The following is a 6,437-nucleotide window of genomic DNA, read 5'->3' on the forward strand; positions in this document are numbered from 1 at the left end:
GAGGGATGCAAAACTTGAGAGACTATTGAATGCTGAAAATGAACTGAGGGTTGAGGGGGAAGGGGGAGGGGGGGAAAGAGGTGGTGGTGATGGTGGAGGGCACTTATGGGGTAGATCACTGGGTGTTGTATGGAAAACAATTTGACAATAAAATATTTTAAAAAATATAATTGCTCTCTTACTGGACAGTTCGGGGAAATGGAACACAGCTTTTATCCTCTGCATGCCATAGGAAGAATAATTTGGGGTATGGAAGGCAGTTTAGAAGAAAAAAACTCAGAGAGAAAAGGATAAAGACGAGTAAGAAGCCTTTGAGGTCAGCCCTGCCCAGAGAGAACGATCCAGGGATAGAAACCATAGTAAAAGTAGGACTGAAAGACATTCTGAGAGACAAGGCCTTCTAACAGAGATTTCTTCAAGCAGGTGTGTGTGTGGCACATAGCAAACACCCCAGGCTGCAGCCTCCCCTAGACTCCCAAAGTCCAGTGAAATCAACTCTATTCACGGATGTTCTGTGTAAGTAGAAATGTGCATATGCAGGTGAAATTATGAAAGACTGATTATCCATCTGAATAAATGCACAGAAGAGAAAAAAACACTTGGGGAGTATGATAGAAGCAGGAGTACAATGGCCAAAGATTCTAAAAGAGTAACCATCCTCTGGGAATGCACAGAATTTTGGAGGAAGGCTATGGACTCTGACGAGCTCCAGAAAAACGAGTTTAAAAAGCAGTTTCATCTAGATCTCAAGGGGCAGGGATGCTGTAAGCTGCCATCTCTGTTATATTATCTTGTTTAAAGAAAAATTCTTTTGATTAGAAGAATATAGTTTTGAATAGCAATAAAAATGTAGGAACAGGAAAGTCACAGAGGGTTAAGTAGACAGTGCTCATCCTGACACTCTGCAGAGAAGAGAATGTCTTGCTAAGGACCAAACAACTCAGTTCCTGATGCCTTTGGTGGAGGCAGGTGCATTAAACTGTTATAAACAGATGCTATTAAGTAAATCTTATCACTAAATACCCTCTTTGTTTTATTCCATGGTTAGCAATTAATATTCTGACTAAAATTTGTATTCTTGATTTACTACACTGATTATTCTGCTACTTGTTAAAATTTGATAAAGTGACTTTTTTATTTTATACAGCATTTCTACAGCCTAGCCAATGGGAGCCTATCAGTTTGAAAATAGATATATCTAAAGACTGAAAGATCAGATTTACTGGCATGCTGAGTAAAGGCCAGATACCAGACCATAGCAAATAAGCCTCTTGGTGTAAACTGTAAAACCTCTAAGAAAACAAACCAAGTTAGTCTCTACTAATGAAAACCAATTATTCTAAACATGGAACTTTTTTTACTTCAATATCTTTACAACCCACAGAAGTTAGCTTAATCCACCGTAAATAGATTGTAGCTTAGACAAGCTAATAAAATATAAGGTACATAATAAAACAACATATATATATAACATGTAGAGGGGAACACACTCTATTTCATCTAACTTCCATATTTTTATAAAGACCTGATGAAACAGTTGAAATGGTAGCCATTATTATTTCACCATGTTTATAAATGATAATGTAATAAGAACTATTTAGAATATGTTTATTCATTTTCCTTCTTCCCTTTATTGTCTGCAGTAGTCAAATTAAGGATTGCTTTTTGAGCAGAGTATTTGATTCTTGATACGGTCAATAATTTCATGGCACCCCCTTCATTTAAATGCTGATCAAGTTTGGTGAAATATTAGCTGTTAGCTGTATTTTCACTCTTTCTTTAAGTCTTTATACACTGGTGAATCTCTTAAGGAGCAGTTGTATAAAAACAGAAGAGGAATGGCATATATTTTATAAATGAATAACACAGTAGAGGGTTCATAGATGAGAAGCACATGATGAATCCACATAATAAAGATCTCAATGAGACTACAGGGCAGGTGTATTAAGAATACGAGGAGAAAATAAGAGTCATTGATAATTATAATTAATGTTTATAGTTAGTGATTCCAGAGAAATTATAATTAAAAGTAAGGGAAATATCAAGAGTCAATTTGCTATTTCAACCAAGGTAGAGATTGGTAGCTGATATTATAAGGGAAGAATGTCAGAGAAGGAAGATTGGAAGGAGATCCAATCACAATGTCAATTCCACCTGCAGACCCAGGCCCAGGGTATGAGTAGTGCTGGAGAACATGGAAGGGGCAGTGAAGAGTTCAAAAAATCCAGGCTCTGAATAAGGGTTCATTTGCATTTGACTGCCAGGTTTGTAACAGAAACTTCAGGTAATTGTCCCCAAATACTGAAGTTGGATATATTAATTTTCATACGGAATAGTTAAAGGATTAATAACATAAAAAATGCCCAGCAAGTAGCACAATGCCTGTCAAAGGATAAATGGTCAATATGTAATAGGAAGTTTCATACGTTAGAAATCTTAACCTTAATTAAATACCTATGATGGCTGTACTTTGGAATTTTTTCATTAAGTAAGGGAAGTAAAAGGCAGCATTTTGGGAAGAGTATAAGAAACAGGGGGGTTGATTTAACTAAGGGTAGTGGTTTGGGAATACCTAGCTTAAATGATTTAGTCAGTAGGGAAGAATCGGTGATCAGTATTATATTAAATATTCCAGAAAGAGATGCCTCTTGCAGCTTTTATTTTGATTTCCAGACAAACATAAGGGGAATGAGAGACAGAGTGGGATTAACAAACTAAGGACCTGGATAGACTACACTATTTCTATCCTAAAGAATGCCTGGACTAAAGGCTGTCCAATTAGTCTCAGATCTTCCTCAGCCTCTGGTGTACTCTCCTCTTCCTCTTATCCTTCAAGTTGTTCAGGTTGGTTGATGCTCTTTTCACACTCTGTACACCATTATAACTTCAGCAACCCTCAGGGTCCTCTGAGAAGCAGACGCCAGAAAGATGAGATTAAACAAGCAAGGAGTTTATTAAGGAAAATGCTTGAATGGGGGTGGGGGTCTGTAGAGAGAGGAAATGAGGAAAGTTGAGTGGAAGCTTCCTAGACTGACATGCCATGTAAGAAATGTTTGCCAAAGCCTGTAGGGACTCCTTTGGCCAATGCTGGTGGACAAGGCTGTCCCAAGAGTGGGTCTGACATCTTTGTCGCTATGCTCAATCATTGGCACAGTGGTGGTGGGTGCAGCCTCAGCTTGGGCAAGAGATTTTAAAGCTCAGTTCCTGGCACTCTTTTGGTGGTCAGCAAGCATGCTTTCAAGGCCTCCACACCAACAGAACATTCTTAACTCCTCATGTCAGTCCCCAGTAGAGACCTCATTCCCAAGTTCTGGATTAATTTAACTGCCTACTTTATGTTTCTCAATTAATATCCCACAGGATCCTCCAACTCAATGAGCCCAAGCTAGAATCACCAACTTTCCCTGTATCCTTACTTAGTGTTCCTACTTCAATCTGTTATTCTACCCACCTAGTTTAAAAGCAACAATATTTATCAAGTTAACCCAAATGTGAGTTAAACCTGAAATATAAAGTTCTCAAATATTTTGTCCCTTTTATCCCTATCAATATTTTCTAGCATGATCCCTAATCTGTCTGTCCCTCTTCATCATCATTACCTTAGATTATTGCAAGATTGTTGTATCTTTGAATCTAACTGTTGAAATAGGCTCCTGACTTCTGTACTTGCTTCCAGAGAATGAAAAATTTAAGGGATAATTTGACATAATATGTGAAATGATTTTATTATTTTTAAAATTATTTTTCTATTTAAAGACATATGCAACAGTAACTATGAATGAAATCATAAGAAGCCTGGGATTTGCATCAAAATAGTCCAAAGGAATAATGTAATTAGTTAGAGGTAGGGAAGGCAATAAATTGAAAACAGTTCAAATTGAGAAATAGCCATATGGAAGTATATTATTACACTATTCTCTATTTTATATGTGTTTTACATTTTTCCCCATCAAGAAGTATTTTAAGGTCTGTTGGAAATAGAACTAATAACATTGCAGAGAAATGACAGAACGTGCTTAATATAAAGAAGTTTATAGGTGTCTAGTGCATAGAGATAGTGAAATATATGTGTATGGTTTATAAAGATAACAAGCTGATGAAAATATCAAATTTTATAATAAGTAAACACTAAAGGAAACAAAATAAGTAGAACACAGATATCTGTGTATATGCATTTGCATATACGTGCAGGGCTGTGTGAGAATAAAGGTAGTGAAGAAGATCCAAATATGTCAACAAAAGAAAAACAAAACTAAATGCAAGCTATTAGCTTTGGAGATCTCCGGAACAGTTTTTGATTACAAAAAAAAAACAATGCTCTGATCTGTGGGCTGTCCCATTACTGCACCGTATGGAGAGATGGTCCAGAGCATGCACCTGTAAAAATGTGAGAAAACCTAAAAATTATATTCCTTCTGAAAGCAGTTGCACACAGCAATTTTCAAAAGTGGCGTCTCAGTTGTCCCTTTAGCATTCAAGCACCTTTGAGATTTTGGAGCACTCATACGGTGCAAATAATAGAAGGTGACATTTACTGATTGATTGTCACCAAGACTCTAGAGAGACAGATGAAGGCACCATCTCTACCCATCCTCCAGGCCCCAGCCCTAACTTGCGCTGCCTTGGAGAACACAACAATATTAAAGGAGTCATTCTTTACCACTGATTATTGATTTCATCTAATTTTCATACTGTCATTCATGATAGATACAGTTAATTTTTGCTGTTCTTTATGTATATTGGATATTGTCATTTATACCATTAATCACATGCATAATTGTCATAAGAACAGAAATGCTTTTTCTTAGACATTTCATTCTAAAATATAATTATCCAGACATCCTGCTGTTAATGGCATTGAATCCTAATTACTTTGAAATGAAGTCATTTTTCATAAACGTAGAGCCTGCAACACACGTGTTTACAGTAAGTAGATGGGACAACACTATAAAACTTATTATCTAAGTAGGGCTCGTTTTCTAGAAGCTGATTTAACTGCTCAGCTTCCTAGGACTGCTTTTTTTTTTTTTTACCAATGTCATTAGCATATGATAAAGTTTACCAGGTCATATTTAGTCTAAACAATGACGGTAGGAATTATACCTCACTGAAAGCTGACATGCATAACTGCTTTGCAAACAACACGGTAAATGACAAACTCCCTCATGATACAAACTGGGCCACTAGTAAAATGACATCCTCCATTATGATTATTTTTCTGGATTTAATGAAAGATAAATTATGTCAGAGAAGTGCACCAACAAAATATTTCTCAAATAATTTGTGACCTAATGATAGGAGTCATAACCTAATAATTATACACTACATGTCCATGGTGCTATATACTTTTCAGAGTATTTTCATCTCCATTGTCATATTTCATCAAATATTTTATTTATATGATATTTATATATTTAAAGTTCTATTCACATGATGAACTCTTTCAAAACCTTCACACATTCCTTATGAATTACTGATGAGCTCAGTACTCACAAATATCTGTTTGCCTATTCATTCTTCTTCTTATTTTAAAAAGGAAGAAAAATATACAAATATGTTGTCCAAAAATAAAATGCATTTAAACTAAAAAAAATTATCTATCCTTCCAGTTTGTTTATCTATCTTCTGAGAGAGAGAGAGAGAGAGAGAGAGAGCGAACATAAGCAGGGGAGCAGTGGCAGAAAGAGGGAGAGAGCGAGAATCCCAGTCAGATTCTGCACCATCAGCACAAAACATGACTCAGGGCTTGAACCCAGGATCCATGAAATCATGACCTGAGTCTAAATCAAGAGTCAGACACTTAAACTACTGAGCCACCCAGGTGCCCCACTATCTCCCTTACCATTTATCAACATCTGCGTTTATACAAGCCTTTCACCCCAAAGACAGAATTCGCTTTTTTCCCTTTCAAGTCTTAGTCACTTATATATTGAAATCTTGTATTAATCTTTAAAGAGCACTCCTTAAAGCAATATACCAAATAATCTCTGTACTTTCTTTTTGTTCTATCACTTTTCAATTCCATCAATACTGTATTCAAGTCTATCAATTTGCATAAAGCTACTCTGATATTTCTTTGTGAAATGCTTTTCTAGTTTACCATCTTAATAATTTCCATTCCATTATCATTCATACATGATTTCACTACATTACATTTTTCTGTTACCACACATCTATTTTGGGGGCATGGAAAAATAGACAGTCTCCCAATTTTGTAGAAGGAACACTCTAGAACATCATTTGTCAACATATGTTAAGATATTTTTTAATTACTCACCTCAAAGAGATAATTCATTATGCAAAAATTTAAGCATAAAAAGATTTATCACATCATTTTATTTTTGAACATGAAACATTTTATAATCTGAAAGTGGCTATATAACAAGTAATTACCAATGAACAGTACAGTTGGTGTGTGTGTGTGTGTGTGTGTATAT

This window comes from Suricata suricatta, chromosome 7 (assembly GCF_006229205.1).
Source record: "Suricata suricatta isolate VVHF042 chromosome 7, meerkat_22Aug2017_6uvM2_HiC, whole genome shotgun sequence".
In the NCBI taxonomy this organism is placed as follows: domain Eukaryota; kingdom Metazoa; phylum Chordata; class Mammalia; order Carnivora; family Herpestidae; genus Suricata; species Suricata suricatta.